The sequence below is a fragment of the Notamacropus eugenii genome, chromosome 5, assembly GCF_028372415.1.
Source record: "Notamacropus eugenii isolate mMacEug1 chromosome 5, mMacEug1.pri_v2, whole genome shotgun sequence".
In the NCBI taxonomy this organism is placed as follows: Eukaryota; Metazoa; Chordata; class Mammalia; order Diprotodontia; family Macropodidae; genus Notamacropus; species Notamacropus eugenii.
Genome location: NC_092876.1, coordinates 212316223 through 212334296, shown reverse-complemented (window position 1 = coordinate 212334296; position 18074 = coordinate 212316223). Strand labels below are relative to the sequence as shown.

The 18074-nt window shown below is 35.0% G+C and overlaps 1 protein-coding gene across 3 annotated transcripts in view; it reads right to left on the bottom strand.

The window, feature by feature from the left end:
• The window catches only part of GALNT13 (polypeptide N-acetylgalactosaminyltransferase 13), an 800956-nt gene that overhangs the window by 18832 nt on the left and 764050 nt on the right, over positions 1 to 18074 (bottom strand). The gene's annotated exons all lie outside the window — the stretch shown is intronic.

Sequence of the window (18074 nt, the reverse complement as noted above, 5' to 3'; positions counted from 1 at the left end):
TGACTATGGCTACTTGACATTTGAATCATTTCTTTCTGGCTGCAGCAGTATTTTTTCTTTGCCCTGATAATTCTGGAATTTGTCTATAACATTCCTAGGAGTTTTCATTTTGGAATCTCTTTTAGGAGACGATCAGTCTATTCTTTCAATGGCTCTTTTACCTTCTGTTTCTAAGATATCCAGGCAATTTTCCTTCATTATTTTCTGAAAGATTCTGTCAGGCTCCTTTTTTGGTCATGCCTTTCAGGTATTACAATAATTCTAAAATTGTCTCTCCTTAATCTATTTTCCAGGTCACTGGCTTTTCCAACAATGAGGTATTTTACATTGTTGTCTATTTTTTTCATACTTTTGATTTTGTTTGACTGATTCTTGATGTCTCATAAATTATTAAATTCACTTGCCCAGTTCTCATTTTTAAAGAATTATTTTTTTCCAGTCATCTTTTGTACCTTCTTTTCCATTTGACCAATTCAACTTTTAAAGGAGCTGTTTTCTTCAGTGATGTTTTCCACATTTGGCCATTTCTATGTTTTCTAAGGAGTTGTATTCTTTAGTCATTTTCCCCTTCCTTTTCCAAGCTGTTCACTGTTTTTTGTCTTAATTCTCCTGTATAGCTCCAATTTCTTTTGCCAGTTTTTCTTCTACCTCTCTTACTTGCTTTTTAAAATTCTTTTTGAACTCTTCCAAGAGGACTTTATGGCTTGACATCAATTCATATTCCCTTCTGAGGCTTCATGTATTGGCGTTTTGACATTGTTGTCCTCTTCTGAGTTTATATTTTGATTTTTCCTGTCATCGTAGTAGTTTTTTATGTTAAGGGCTCTTTTTGGATTTTTGCTCATTTTTAAAAGTTGATCTCTGCTCCAGGAGCATAGGGGGCTTTCCACACTGGGGCCTCTGGGGCTGTAGGCTTGCCCACTATGTTGGGGAGGCATGCCTAGTTGTGTCTGTTGTGCCCTATGTTCTGAGCCTAGCAATTGACCTTTTGTGCTGGGGCTAGAGGCCTTGCAGCTAATATCCTCTGCAACTAGCCTGATGAGCCAGGACCAAGTGGCCTTAGCTGTGGCGAAGAGCATGTCATCTACACTGTACTGTGCTCCCTTTTTAACCATGTGAGACAAACCTTACTTGATATGCTTCTAAGTTATCTTTAGCTCAAAAATTGTTTCACTTCCTCTTTTAATGGGTCTCCAGAATCCATTTACAGGCTTGACTTAATGTTTCTGAGGGAAACTGGGGAGAGCGCAGGTAACTTCCTGACATTACTCTACCATCTTGGTTCCAGCCCTCCTTCCTCCTTCCTTCCACATGCAGTTCTTTTACTGGTGGGAATAGAATACATTTTCAATACTAATCATAGTTACATATCTGTGAGCAAACAAATATCAGTCAGTTTCAATAGTAATAATCCCTAGTAGCAAGATATGATTAAGATTATATCTAAATATCCATATCTGTAGTGTTCTCTCTCTCTCTCTCTTTTTCTCTCTCTCTTCCTCCCTCCCTCCCTCCTTCCCTCTGTGTGTGTGTGTGTGTGTGTGTGTGTGTGTGTTTCTCTCTCTCTTTCTCTTGAGGTGGGGGAGGTTATAATTTTGTTACTATGGGGAACTCACAGAAGAAGAAACTCTCCCTATTGGTGCTGATCAGCACTTACCTTTTTAGAGAGTTGCTAAAATGGTGAGAAGTGAAACTACTTATCAATGCTCACACAGTTATTATGTTCTAGAAGTAGCCACTGAACCCATGTCTTTTTGATTTTGAGACTGACATTCTATTCTCCACACTACACACTATTTCATATTGATAAAAAGGTTATACAAAAAAAAGTTATGATCTGTAATAGTACAGGACAGAGTTGTACCAATATGCATGAGAACAAAAATGGATTCAGTCAAATGAGTGTTTTTGTGGGAAGTGCATCAAAATGATTGCTATGCTAGGGAAACCAAAGTTGTCCCCTTGAGTCATTTTTGTCTCTAGTACAATCTTTGCATTGACATAGCTGAATAGACTAACATAGTGGTGTCAAAATTAAAAAAACAAACAAGGACTACTGAACATTGCACAATTGATCCCTGAAGGTTGACTTAGAAAACCACATATTAACATTGATCACATCCTAATATATTTTATTTAATAAATTTCTCCTAATTACATTTTAATCTAGTGGGTATCTCTTGGATGTGTTGCAGGTCACAGTGCAACCCTCAGCTGAATGTATCTGCTCTACTGGCCTGCATAGAAAACCTGGGTTCTCAAGTTTGCCCCACAACTTACTAGCTCTTCTAACCTTTCTAAACACAGCTTCTCAACATGTATAATGGTGGCATTGGAATTTGTTGTTCAGTTGTTTTACTCTTTGTGATGTCATTTGGGATTTTCTTGGCAAAGATATTGGAGTTGTTTTCCATTTCCTTCTATAGCAAAAAGGCTTCAGTGACTTGTGAAGTTTCACACAGCTAGTAAGTGTTTGAGGAAAGATTTGAACTCAAGTCTTCCTGACTCCAGGCCCAGTCCTCTATGCACTGAGCCAGATGTCCCCAGTTGAGACATTGTCATAGAAAATCTTTAGTAGAAAGGACTTCTCACCTTTAAAATTTCATTTACAAACTCTTCCCTGGGGGAATCTGTCTATGCTTTGCATATAAAGTCCTAAACTGAGCAATTTTAGGCACCAAAAATGCCACTTAACTGGGATGGGAGCAAGAAAAAAAGACATGATTTCATTATCTGAGATTGATTGGATCTTTCATACTAAGTGAAAAAATATGACAACAAAACAAGGGATTTGATAGAATTTATTAAATGAGAAATTATACTTTTTTGTACATTTGGGTGGTTTGTAATCACTGACTACAAATTTTCTTTCAGCTAATAACTACTTAATAAATTCTTTTTGAATGGAGGCTGTATACAAGAGTTCCTTACTCAATGTGTCTTCAAATATTTTAAGAATGTTGGTATGTGAAGGTCCATGCCTAGAGCTCCAGAACCAAGATAGGTGCAGGGCGGAAACAAGGTACTAAAGTATCACAGGGCAGGGAAGACCATACATAAGCATTTCCTTTATCTAATAAAATTTAGATTATATCTAAATGATTCACGAGGTTTGTGTACTTTAAATTGTGCTACATGATCCCAAAATCATAAAAATTGAATTGACAAACTTGGTTAGTAACATGGATGCCTAGAAGAAAAGTCATAATTTTTAATGTCATTTTTTAGTTTTCATCTTTTTCTGGCAAGTTGGAAACACAAACTAAGTGTGCTTGTACTTTTGTGATCATACAAAGTCATTAAATGTTTATCAATGCCAGTACAACAGTTTTATAAGTTGAGAAAATGCCATTCTCTCCTCATCTTAAATGAAGCACAAGGGTATAATTCTTTATATGGGGGAAGCCTCTGGAGGAAGGCTTTAGCAGCATAGTGACTTGATAATATAGTCCATTGGCATCTTTACTGTTACTACAAAGTAAATGTGGAAGGAGGTTATTCCTGAAGAGTCAAAAGAAGTACACTAGAGTTTATTCCTTTGGGGAAAAGCAAAGGCTTGCTTTTTCCTATGACTGTAATGAGACTGGAGGCTAAATTCTGCAGTTCTTTCTCCTCTCCAAGGCTGCCTCAGGAGGGTAATTATTGGCAAACAGACTCCTTTCAGACACTTGCTCTGACCAAGATAGACCTATTAAGTTCACTGGGTAGAAACAAAGCTACTTGGCCTACTGTATTCAACTGTGAGTAACCTATTTGTGCACAAACAAGGGCAGAAGCCCTTGAATTCATGAATACCTTTTAGAAAACTAGACTGTCATAGAAAAAACATAGGATGAATTTGAAGCTAGTATTACCTACACATCTCTTCATAAAATGGTTAAAAAGGATTTTTGTGCTGTGCCACAAAAATGGCTCCTCAATGACTGCTTTTGAGACACAGTTTTTACTATCTAAAAATCATAGGAGTATAGACTGAAAGCTGGAAAGTGCTTTGGAGGTCATATAATCCAACTTCTTATTTTACCGATAATAAAACTAAGGCCCAGAGGGGTTTAGAGATTTATCCAAGATTACACAGATAGTAAGTGGCAGAGAAGACATTTGAACATTGGTCCTGCATCTACTTCCCATTTTTGTTGTTGATATAATGTATTTATGGACATTAGGACACCAGTGTGAATGTTTTAATTTCTACCTGCAAATTTAAATAGATTTCCAGTTAAGAATTCATGATGCGAAAGATGTGCATGAGGAATTGTTCTCTGTTACTATCAACTGGATCAACAAATTGATATTATGAATCTATTATGAGAGAAACACTGTGTGAGGCTCTAGAGACATGAATATAAAATTTAAATCATTCCTACTTTCAAGGAGCTGAGTTTTTATTGGGAGATATTTAGGTCATGGCAATCACGAGAGACAAATTAAGATCCAAATCCTTATGTGATGGACAATCAGTCCCATGATTCATATCATCTTTACATGCTTGGCACTTTACAAATAAATCCTACATAAGCAACCATAAATCTAAAATTTATGTAGTGTTTTATATAGCACAATCAATATGAATAATCAAGAATAAATATAATATTTATGTGTCAACAATAATATAAGTACATATCATATAAATTAGAACAAAGAAGAAAACATGCTGAACATGGTGACATTTACTACATAGGGTTGTTGTAAAGGTCAAAAGGATAAGGTACATAAAACATGTTAGAGATATTAATGCTATTTATAAATATTTTCTGCTAATATTATTGTGTTATGAATGTATTATGCAGTACTATATACTATGTAGATTTAAAGATCAAACATTGGATGGGGAACCTGTAACCTGAGGCCACATGGAGCTCTTTAGGTCCTCAAGTTCTCTACCCCTGCACAAACCCATTAAAAGTATTTTCTAAACTATAGAATTTTACTACTTCAAATTTCTCATGGCAAATAGAATAGATTACCCAGTGTACATGAATTATCTACAACTATTTGAGTGTGTCAGATTTATTAATTTTAAGTATATAACTTCTTCCTTAAAATATACTCTTCCTTCAGTAAATATCAAACAAGTATCAGGATCTCTGGCATCATTAAACACCTATTTATGTGATTATTAAAAATTCTTATGTAAATGTTATTTTTCCTGACATAAAAATAGTAAGTTGGTTCCAGGATTTTCATATCAGATAAAACATTGAACTTTAGTCATGCAATTTGACTTAAATCCTGTTCCAATACTTAGCAGTTACATAACACTAGTCACAGCACTTAACAACACCTCAGTCTCTGTTTTCTTACCTGTATGAGGAAAAATAATACCTGAATTGGTATGTGAAAAAGTGCTTTGAAAAACTGTTTTTCCTCTTATTTTATCTTTCGCTATTACATGTAAATTTTGACATAATTTTTAAAAAAAGAATTCCAAATTCTTTCTTTACTCCCCCCCATACTCCACTTACTCAATTCCCTGAGATGGCAAACAATTTGATATAGATAATACATGCGAAGTGCTGCAAAACACATTTCTACATTAACTGTGTTGCCAAAAAAATAGTAAAAAAAAAAAAAAAGAAAAAAAATTTTTTTTGATAAGATATATGTTTTAATCTGCCTTTAGACTCTGTTTCTCTGGAGGTGGGTAGTGTCTTGGATCATCACAGTACTCAGAAGAGCCAATTTATTCACGGTAGATCATCATACAATATTGCTGTTACTATGTACAATGTTCTCATTCTGCTCCTTTCACTTTTCATCAGTTCATGGAAATCTTTTCCAGGTTTTCCTGAAAGCATCCTGCTCATTATTTTTTTTATAGCACAATAGTATTCCATCACAGTTATATACCACAACTTGTTCAGCCATCCCCAATTGGTGGGCATTCCCTCAGTTTCCAATCCTTTGACACCACAAAAGAAGTGTTCTAAGTATTTTTTCCTTTTCTTTGATAGCTTTGGGATGCAGGCCTAGTAGTGCTATTTCTGGCTCAAAGGATAAATGTTCAACTTTCTATCCCTTTGAGAATATTTCTAAATTGCTCTCCAGAATGCTTGAATTAGTTCACAATTCCACCAACAGTGTAATAGCATCCCTGTTTTTCCATATCTCCTTCAACATTTGTTATTTTCCTTTTCTGTCATGCTAGCCAAGTGACAGATTTGAGTGGTCCCTCATAGCTGTTTTAATTTTTTCTCACATGATAATAGATAACTTTGATTTTTTCTTCTGACAATCACCTGGTAATACTCTTTGATCACTTGCCAATTAGGGAAGGAATGACTTCTTATAAATTTTATGAAGTTCTTTATATATTTTATAAATGAAATTTCTATCAGAGAAACTTGCTGTAAATCACCCTGGTGTCCAACTTTCCTCCAAATCTTTGTTGCATTGGTTTTGTTTTCCCAAGACTTTTTAAAAATTCAATATATCAAAATTATCCATTTTACCTCCCATAGTGCTTTCGGTCTCTTCTTCGGTCATAAATTCTCCCTGTATCCATAGATCTGATAAGTATAATTTTCCACGGTCCCCAAGTTTTGTTATATTACCCTTCATATCTAAATCATATACCCATTTTGATATTATCTTGGTATACAGTGTGACTTTGGTATATACCTAATTTCTGCCAAACTGTTTTCCAATTTTCCCAGAAATTTTAGTCAGATATTAATTTCTTATCCCAAAAACTTGTATCTTCAGGTTTATCAAATACTAGATTACTATGGTCATTTATAACCATAAATTGTTTATTCAACTGTCTCCCCCTAATCAGCCACTCCATTTCTTAGCTAGTAGCAGATTGTTTTGATGATTATCAGTTTGTAATACACTTTCAAATATGGTCCTGCTAGGCCACCTTCCTTCATAATTTTCCCCTTTGATTCCCTTGATATTCTTGATCTTTTTTCCTACCAGACGCACCTTGTTATAACCTTTCTAGCTCTTTATCACCTCTTAATTTTATTTTTTGGAATTCATCGCATCATAATCAACTCAGACCTATGGCCTTTATGTATGTATACTCTTTCTAACTTCCCTAATAGTGAAAAACTCTTTAGGAGTTACATCTCTCTAAAATTTAAAAATATTGTCTTTCTATATAGGAATGCAAACAGTTTAACCTTATTAAATCCCTAATTATTTCTCCTTTATGTTTAACTTTTTATGTTTCTCTTGAGCCTTGTATTTGAAAGTCAGTTTTTTTATTCAGCTCTGGCTTTTCAAGAAGAATGCTCTACTAAAATACTCTCTTTCACTAAACATTCATTTTCTCCTGAAGGATTATACTCAATTTTGCTGGGTCGGTTACTCTTTGTTGTAGCCCTAGCTACTTTGCCTTCCTGAATATCATATTCCAAGTCCTCTTCTCCTTTAAAATGGACTCTGCTAAATCATGTGTGATCCAGACCATGACTCGATGATATTTGAATTGTTTATTTGTGGGTACTTCCAATATTTTCTCTTTGAGCCAGAAGTTCTGGAATTTGGACATAGTATTCCAGGGAGTTTTCATTTGGGAATCATTTTTAGGAGGTGATCAGTGGATTCTTTCAATTTCTATTTTACCTTCTTCTAGGATTTCAGAGCAGTTTTCCTTTAAAATTCTTGGAATGTAATGTCAGAGTTCATTTCTTTATTATGACTTTCAGGTAATCCAGTAATTCTTAAATTATCTCTTCTCAATTTTTTTCAGGTCATTTGTGTTTTCTCATGAAATGTTTAATGTTTTCTTCTATTTTCTTCATTCTTTTGACTTTTTATGTCTTCTGGAGACATTAGCTTCCACTTCTTCAATTCTAATTTTAAAGAAATTATTTTCTTCAATGACATTTTGTGCTTCTTTTTAATGAGTTCTTTTCTTCAGTTAACTGTGTGCTTCTTTTTCATTTGGTCAATTTTGCTTTTTAGGGACTTCTCCTCTTCAGTGGATTTTTGTGCTTTTTTTTAACCATTAAGCAAATTTTACTGTTAAGGGGTATTATTTTCTTCATTTTTTGCCTCTTTGACCAAGCTGTTGACTCGTTTCACAATTTTTTTCATAACTTTCATTTCTTTTCCCCATTTTCCTCCACCTCTCTGATTTGATTTTTAAAATCCTTTTGAAGAATTCTTGTTGGGCTTGGTTACAATTCATGCTTTTCTTTGAGGTTTTGCATGTAGTTGTTTTGACATTGTTTTCTTCTTCTGAGTCTGTCTTTTGATCTTCCCTCTCACCGTAGAAGATTTTTATGGTCAGATCCTCTTTGTTGTGGTTTGCTCATTTTTCCAGCCTATTTATTGACTTTGAACTTTATGTTAAAGTTGGGTTCTCCTCCTGACATGGAAAGGCCAAGCTTTGGGTTTCTCATGTTGCTGTTTTCACAGCTAATTTTAGGGCTCTGTAAATTTTTGCTGTGTCTAAGGTGGTCTGATCTAAGGTGAGTTGTGGTCACTGATCTCTTGGCCTCTGCTATTGTTTGCTCAGGAAGGGATCTTGTTCCACTGCAGCTTCTAGCACACTTCTCTTGGCCCTGAAACTGTAGTCAGATCCCCTGCTTTCCTGCAGTGAGGCCAGGGCCCCTACTCTCTTTTGAGCAACAACAGTCACTCTTCTCCACCCTGTTATAATTACCAGGGCCCCTTCTTCTCTTGTAGCCAGTCTTCTTCATCCTTGAACTGTGATCCAGAACTGCATTCAAGAAATGCAACAATGTCCTGAACACAGTGCCAGCAAATGCGCTGCTGTCCTATCTTTTTTATCACTTATTTAACTTCTTTACAATTTATGGGGTGAAAGTTCCCCAAATTTTTGCTATTTGCAGACACTGTCCCAAGGCTTGCTGATACTGTTGCAGTATAGGCTGCACTGTACTTCAGGCTTAAGCATTACCCTGGTGAGGATGACCTTCTGCATTGACTTCCTAAGTTATCATCATCTAGAAAATTGTTTTACCGCAGTTTCTTGTGTCTCTAGAATTCCTTTTGATACGGTACTTTAAAGCAGTTTGGAGAGTAATTTTGGAGAGAGCAGGTGAGTTTCAGCCTCTGTTCTGCCATCCGGCTGCAACTCTGTTATGGAAAACTTCAAAGGAGAATGGAAATGTTTATTATGATTTCTACTATTTGTACTTTGACCCATATTCATATCAACTCACTATGACCTGTGTTCAGGGAGTGGGAGTTGTCAGAAGCAAAGCAGATCAAAAGAGAGATAACCTAAACCAAGGGCTTTTGCTAGCAGCTATGTATGGTTGTGGATCTGAGTCACACAAGACATGAAAAAAAGTTCTTGAAGTTCTTTGTTAAAACTGTTAAGACTTTGTCCTAGTGAGAAATTGACTATATAGGTGCTACAATTGAATTTAAAAACAGTAGATGTTAGCTGAGGTTAGCATATTAGATAACCAGTTGTGGCAGTCCCATTTATCCTAAATATGTCTTATATGTATCTATACATGCATATGTGAACAATACACATGTACATTTGTATGTATATATGCACACATATAAAACATGTCTGCACATACACATATAGGTATGTGTGCACATGCACACATGCATATATGCATGTATAAAAAGATATACATACACACATTTTTCCCCCATTAGAAAATGAGCTCCATCAGGGTAAGGACTATACTTCTGATTTTAAAAAAAATCCTGGTACTTTACTTTATTCTTGGTACAGAGTAAGTGTATTAAGTACATTTACTTGTTGACTAATGCAAAAACTCAAATGAAAGTAATGCAGAATTATGAATGACATTTTTTTCCTTTGGGATAAGGATGATCTAGGTTCAAATTCCAATTCTGACACTAATTAGAGCTATGACCTGGTCAAGTAGTTTACATATCTTAGGCAGCTCCCTAATATTTATCTACTTGATCATAGATGAAGTGGCGATTTGTATTGGAGGCAAGAGCTCCCACACTGGCAAAATCACAAACCCTTCCATAGCAATTAAAAAATAATGACAAAGGGATGCCAATTAAATTGATGTGTAAAGTACACTAGAAGTAGCTAATCATTTGTGAAAAGGAACATGTTCATATGCTTTTCTATTTTTTTGCTTAAAAATATGCATGTACAAAGTCTGTTTTCCCAAATATTTTCAAACTTTAAGCTACCGTTGAAACCACTTGAAAGTCTGATAAAGAAGACAATTTGGGAATTGAAGAATTATTCTAGTTAGATAGAATAAGGTCATGTCAATGCAATCAGAAATACATCTTTAAGAGTTGAATAGGATATTTTTGGTTATTTCATTGAAGAGATGGACTCTGTACATTAAAATTATTATGCCAAGCCTAGAGGCCTGTATTGGGCTACCCGAGTCTTTCTTACCTGTCCAGGTCTTCGGCTGGCCACGCCGGATGCACGTATGAGAGAAAGGACGTTCCAGAGTCAAACAGGGGTTGAGCTTTATTACAGGGTTTCGGTTACAAGTGCAGGGGGTCTTCTTTCTTAGGACGAAGAAGGGGAGATTTCCTAAGAAGGCTAAGCTTAAGGGAATGGAAGTAGAAGTACAAGCGGGGAGAGAGGGGGAGGGGAGAGAGGAAAGAAAAGAAGCGGAGCCCTACTTTTCTCTTTGGCTCCACACGTGCTAAGAGAGAGCTTTCTGGCTTCCTCAATCCTACTTAATCTTCAGCCACACAGTTTGCATCTCAATACCGTGCTGTTAGGTAACTAGGTGTGCTCCAATCCGGGACGACCTCGAGGGCAGGGAGACTCCACCCATCAGGTATCTCCGGGGGAGAGGCGGAAATACCCGAGCTAGCCGAGCTAGCTCAGTCTGACCTTCTCGAACCCCCGCTGTTCATGGAGGGCCTCGTAAGACTCTAAGATTTAGAAGTCCCACTTTTACCTGCCCGAGACTGTCCACACGGAATTGAGCTTCCAGTCCCAACATTATTACATTGCTGATTTATATCACTTTCATAGGAATTAATGATTGTGATACACTAATAAAGGCATTAAAGTAAAAAACAATTGGTTTAGTGATTGCATATACTGTTGTTCATAGAGAGAATAAGACTGACAGGGACTACAAAAATTAATAGCAAATACAGTTCTCTTCTCTGTAGTTTCATGATAAAACATGTAAAATATAGATTATCATAGTGAAATTTTTATTTCACATATTTAATCACATTTCTCCAACAGGATAATTGGCATATTGAGTAAAAGTAAAAAGGTGTGCTGAAAAATTTAGTTGACATTTTTATCCACAAATAGGCATTAAAATGCATTGATGAATTGTCAGTATTCTATCCAATAACAGATTCCACAACAGGTCACATCTATGACTACAATGAATACAAATGTAGAAAGGCAAAACTTTCCTATATCAATAGTCTTCTAGACTACAAGTCTACACAGGGAAATTAACTAACTAGCATTTAATTGTCAGCTGGTTTCAGATTACTTACCTTAAAGTTATATTCCCATTTTCCTGCATACTTACAGAAATAGAAGAAAAATGGAAAAACATCAATGACTAAATATAAGCTTCAAATGGGAATTTTAACAAATAACTATTAAAATATATTTAATCATAATAGATATTTGAATTAAATGAAAAAAATCTTCTATTGTCAATAGAGGAAACTTTTTGTTGCAATTGAATTTCTGTACCAGATCCTCTCAATCTACTTTCTTTACCACATGAAAAACAAGGCTTATTTTTAGACCCTTATTTTTTAAAAAGTCTTGTTGCTTAGTGTTTGTTGAGTGTAAGTGTGCTTTACTAAATCCAGATCTTTGTACTGTACTGAGTTGCTTGGATGCTCACAAAGAAATGTCATTATCTGCAATTATTGCAGCAAAATATACATTTCAAATGGGTTGGAACAGATTTCCACTCCTCTTCTGAGAAAACAAGGAGTTCTCAACAGAATAGAACACTGGGAATGGCAAGCTCTCATTATAATCCAATACTCAACCTTACTCCATCTCAAATGCATTGGTCAACATGTATATACAAATATATATATATATGTATATATATATATATATATTGAAAAAATTGATTCTTTCACCATAATCTCTCTCAAATGTGCAATCTGCGTTCTCCACAGATCCTTATCCCTCTTACCCTGGAGGGTATTGTAATAGCCTCCAAACTGACTTCTTTACCTCCAGTCTCTTCCCTTTGAAATTCATTTTCCATGCAGCTACAAAAAAAAGTACTTGTAATGCATTTATCTATGCTGTTTCCCTGTTTAAAAAAGTCACTGGCTCCCTATAGGATAAAATAACAACTCTTCAGCTTAACTTTGAAGAACAAGTGCAATATCTCTTCATTTATTAATTCATTCATTTTTTGTTTATTTGTTTATTTTCTCTAGTTTGTGTGAGGCCCTATGCTAGGCACTGGGCACTCAAAGACAAAAAGCAAGCCAATTCCTGCTCTCTGGATGTTTGCATTCTAGATTTCTGATACTAAGTATAATCGTAAATCTAAAATGACAAAAGTTTGCTTATCAAAAGAATGTGTAAAGGAAATAAAGTAGTTTTGTGAATAAAACCCAAGGTGAGAATTATGTCATCCGAATTCTATGGAATTAAAAAATGTTTATATTGTAGACCATTAAATTGACCTTTTCTGTCTTATAAAACATTATTCTGTTCATGCATTCTTAATTTCTTGCCTAAACTATACTGTTAAGTATATTTAAAAATATCTGTATCACATTCCCTTGGTTCTGTGTATTCATAATGTGCTTTGAATATGCTCCTCTACAACTCTATTTGCTTAAATATTTTCCTTTTTTCAAGACCCAATTAAGCTGTCATATCCTCCATGAAACTCATAGATTTCCTCCTGGATGTGATCAGTTTCTCTTCAAGTTTTCTTATAGAACTTTCTCTTATTTTCTCTTAATGGGGGTCTACCTTGTATACATGTTGAAGCTCCTTGTTATAAGGAGTCACTCTCTCTCTCCCTCTCTCTATGTCTGTATCTCTGTGTGTCTGTGTATCTCTCTCTGTCTGTCTGTCTGTCTCTGTCTCTCTCATCACTAAATCGCTGGCACCACGAATACTGAATGGAAATGAATTGAATATGGGATACTTTAGAACTCAGAATCTAAGGAATAAGGATTCAAATTCATAGCTTTGTTACTTAAGGGAAAAGGTATTAATAAAGAGGAAAAGTCAAACATTTAACATATGTTTCTAGCCAAATATTCATTCAGATATATTCAATTTAAAGAGATGTAATTAGATAAGTAGGTAATTATTACATAAATATGTATAGCTGAAATATTAAGGAAATTCGGCCATACTGACAATGTGGTTTTGAAATTGTTTATTTACCTAAATAGAAAACATTTTTTGTTGAACATTCTTCCTATTTTTAAGAAAAGGAAGTAACATACGTGAGCAGAGTTTGGCAATAAAAGAAAAATTACTGAGCAAACAATTTCAAGCTTTGGTGATATTGTTCTTTTCAAAAGTTATTAAGCCTTCATCAATTGTTGTGGTTGCAAGGCTCCTATCAGTGCCACTTTCCCAAATTGCTCTCAGATATTAGTGGATAATTTTAAGAATAAAGAGATCTAAGACAACTAACTGATCTCATGTGAACTTCCACAAACTCCCCTAAGGAGGTCCTGTCATGTTCCAGGGCTGGATGCAATCATCTTACTACCACCTGCAAATAAAATCATCTTGAGAAGCTCATCAGTCTATTTTCCATCTGAAAATGAACTTTATGTCCTATAGGACAGTGGTTGTCAAACTCAAATAGAAACAAATTCTTGTGGTTGAATATGGATTTAGAGCATGACAAAGTACTACCTATATTGTATTGTGTATTTCATTAGTTAGGAAAGCAGTTTCTAATTGCATTTTAATTTGGTTCAAGCTATAATTTAGAGTTGCTGCTAACTTGTGGACTGCATCAAGTGGGACATCTCTACTCTAAGATATTGATAAATACCTTTCGTAAGGACTGGTCTCCTTTTTTTATGTCTTGTTTGTTTATTGATATCTTAGGCTGTTAAGCTATCTTTCCAGTTGCATTTGTCAATAAATCTTGCAAAATCTTCCAAATCTGCTTATTAAACATATTTGTTATTGGAATAGAGGGGATGAATAAAAAACATTTAATATATGTGCCAAGCTGGAAACACAAAGCCCAAAGTAAAAGTAGTCCCTCTTCCTCAAAGAGTTTATTTTCAAAAAATACGAGACATGTATAGGGAAATGGAGGCAAGAGAAGTGAATTTTGGTGAATAAAATTACATAATGATAAGTAGAACAATAGGAGAGTAGATTGACATACTCTTGCCAGAAGCAATGGACAAATTAATTTGAATTGGAAAGCAGGAGAATGAGAAGGTTGCCACACATGGCAGCAAGTCAATTGGTGAAAATATGACAAATAGATCTAGAGAAATATTGTTGGAGCAGCTGGCCTGAGACAGTGAACCATAGATGACAGTCATATTAATCAGGACCTTGGGAATTTCAAATTCAGAGTCTGTTATTGTTGGCCCTTCATTTTCAAAGAAAATTAATGACATTACAGGTAGTGCTTTGACTTGTGTGTAAATTGTATTTAAGAGCTCTGAGGACTCCATTGCACATGTTTCAGCTGTCTTCATGTCTCTTGAAACACATTGTTCTAAATCACCATTCCGCCAAGGAGAGTCTTCACATGCTTGAGGTAGACATTCTTCTAATTCACCAGCAGGTTTAAGGCATGTTGGTTACCCTCAGCCTGGTTTAGTCCCTCTGCCTAAATGGTTTCCTAGGGTGTGCCTGCTGAGTATGTTATGGCTTTTTGGAGTCACAGGTGAGAGTTTGGCTGAATAAGGTGGACACAAAAGGTGGATAAGCAGCCCTGAAAAGAGATTGGCAAGCCCTCACACCAGAAGTGCTAGTTCTCCTGAACACCCCATAGAAATCTGGGAGTCATAGAGATATAAGAATTAGGATATATAGACCATTGTCACTGGTTCTGATGACATTTTGTTTCCTTGAGGCCAAAGTCTATTGGAATCAACCTGTATATGAAAGACAATATGGCCTAGTGGATAGAAAGCTGGAATTGGGATCAGAAGGACCTTGTTTCAAGTCTTGCTTCTGACACATACTTGGTATATACATCCTGGTCATGTCACTTAACACCTCAGTGTCCTCAAACAACTCAATTAGCCTGTTTGCAGAATAGTTTCAGATCTGCATTAGTAAAGGGAATTTCTCTAGGAGGAGAGTATGAAATCACATATACCAATGAAATCATAGTTTGAGACTATTGCTCTCTATCCTACCATCAGTGGATTTAAAGTATGTCTACAAAGATGTGGTCTGCTGTTGAAAATAATCGGAAAACCTTGTTTCCTTTTCATGTTTTCATCAGGAATATTTTTGGACAAGTTAATAGCAGAATAAGGATGAGACAAGATCAGCCTAGCAATTATTCAAGGAAAAAGCCAGGGGGATGGAGAATGAATATGGCCCAGATTGTACCATTCAGTTGGATGGGCCTCCCATAGAGTTAGCTCTCTGATGGGCACTGCAGATGGATAGTGAGTTAGACCCAGAGTTGAATAGAAGGAGGAGAGTGGGTTGGATTGGTTTTGAGAAACTGTGCAGTGCTTTCAGTGATTTCAAGCTACTGTCTGCCACCAAACCCCATTTTTAAAAACAACAGTATTCTCTTTTAACACCAATATCAGCTGCTCATGAGTTTCATTATCAGAAAAAAATACTTGATCTCTTCTATACAATTAATAGTCATATAGTGTTTGATACTTGATGCTAAGTATATGTTTATTTTAAGCAAAATTATTTACAAAATTATACATTTACTAAGGACATGGTTCATGAAGAACTGAGAAGGGAACAAGCAGGGTTTTTATAGGTTATTCCTTGTTTATGTCAAGTTGCTCCAGTTAAAAAAAGAGTACAAGATCACTTGATAGATAACCAGAGAGATTATGTTTTAGCAATACTATGAATATAAATTAAGCAAGATGTAAAATAAGTAGACAGAAACTTGCCAAAGATGTTTGATGATGTAATGAAGTGTTACCCTGTGTTAATTTCAAATGATAGAAAGTTTTTCTGTGGTGAATCAGAATTCAACACAGATACTTGGGTTTGGCATGACATTCTACTGATTTCATCAAGCCCTTAAACACTACAGATCCCACTTAAGAAAATTCATGACCATTCAAAAAGACATTGACCTAGTAAGCTAAACAGAAAAAACATCAAGTGGGTGAGGAATATGTGTTTCCCAGATTGTGATATGCAACTGAATGAAAAACTATTGAATTACTTTGTCAATACATGTTTCTTGGACAGTCAATGCAGATGGACAATGAACTGGGTCAAGAATTGTATAAGAGGAAGAAAGAGGGCTAGATGGCATTTAGAAAATTATAAAAATCTTTCAATGATTTGCTATTTTTCCCAGCTCCTAAAACTCATATTTTTAAATATCAATATTGCCCCTCACGTTATAATATAATTATGGATCATGGGGTAATCTCAGATGACTCAAAATTTAAGGTGACAGAAAGGGCAAGGGGTAGATTTATGGTTACTGCAAATAGGTGCCAATTTACCAGTACCTATTTACATATGAAGTGTCATAAAAAGACATTGTCAAGAATATGTATGACTGGAGAATAAAGCATATTGATCACATGACAATTTTTATTGTTGTTCAGTTGTTTTGGATGAAGAGCAAAAAATTAAGAAAAACAAGTAAATGAAACAGGGGCAATATGAAAGAAAAGAAAAGATCCTAGAATAGGTGGAGAAAAAAGAGGGGAAAATGTTTCAATGCATGTTGAAGTTACATTATGATTTTCTTTGATTCTATACATGATGCAGAAACATTTAATAGCTTAAAGGGATCATAAAGCTGTCTACATATTAATTCAGACAACTACCTATAGAAGCATAGTCAAATCACAAAAGAATTTAGGTAACCTTATCATTCAACTCTGATACAATCCAGTACTAGTAAATTAAGAAGACATTAAAAAGAAGTTAGGAGTAGAAAAGAATAAAAATATAACTTTATCAATTATTCAAGATCATTAAAATCCAAGTGCTTTTTAGCCACAGGACTTTGGCCAACATTTGAGTGTAAGTGAAAACTTCTCCAGTGTGATTTGCCCAATTCTGGTTTCTTACTAGCCTGTAAAAGTAGCATTTACTTCTCTTTTTAGTTAAATCACCAACCACTTAATCAAGTAGAAAATTTCAAATGGTAACTGAAAGGAATGAAGTAGTTTCTATTCAGCATCTTTAAGGAAATATTTCTTTTTTATTAGCTCCATCTGATGGTGGATTTTGTTTTTACACATTGCTTCATCATAAATTCCTCCACTAAAATTTTGTTAGAGTTTTTTTCTTTCTCCTTTTCTCCTTCTGTTCTACTCTTTACCTCTTCCCAACAATGATAGATGTTGTAATGCAAAAATCATGATTAATGGGAGTAAGAGACATTGACTGTCAATGGGACCAATTCCGAAAATTCTAAAATTTCAAGTAGTTTTCAAGTATGCTCAATGAGACATGAATATTGCTGATCACATAGTGGAGAGTCAGTATGATATTTTGAGAAGAGAATATCTTTCTGGATATTGATTGCTTTTTCAGTGTCCATGTTTCTTGATCACAGCCTTCACAATATTCATTAGGATTGGGACTCAAAAGACCTGGGTTCCGGTGCTAGAAACTTAGCTTCATTTGTTAAATGGTAATAATAATATCTTGGCTATGAAGATCAATAGAAATTATGTTTGGGAAAGCACTTTGTAAACATCAAGTGCTATGCATACATTGTATGAAGATATTTTGTAAACTGTACAGTGCTAAATATACATTGTGTGAAATCATTTTATAATTAAGCTATACAAAGGATATCAAGAAATTATGCAAACCACTTTGTAGGTCACAAAAATGTTAGTTAAATGACAAACATCATCATCCTATAATTAACAACACATATTCACCAAAAAAATAATCTAGAGTTCCATACTCTAGGATGTAGGGGTAGAGACATGAAACTATTATAGCTTCTAAAACGTGTTTCTTGATGAGATGCATAATATATCCTTAA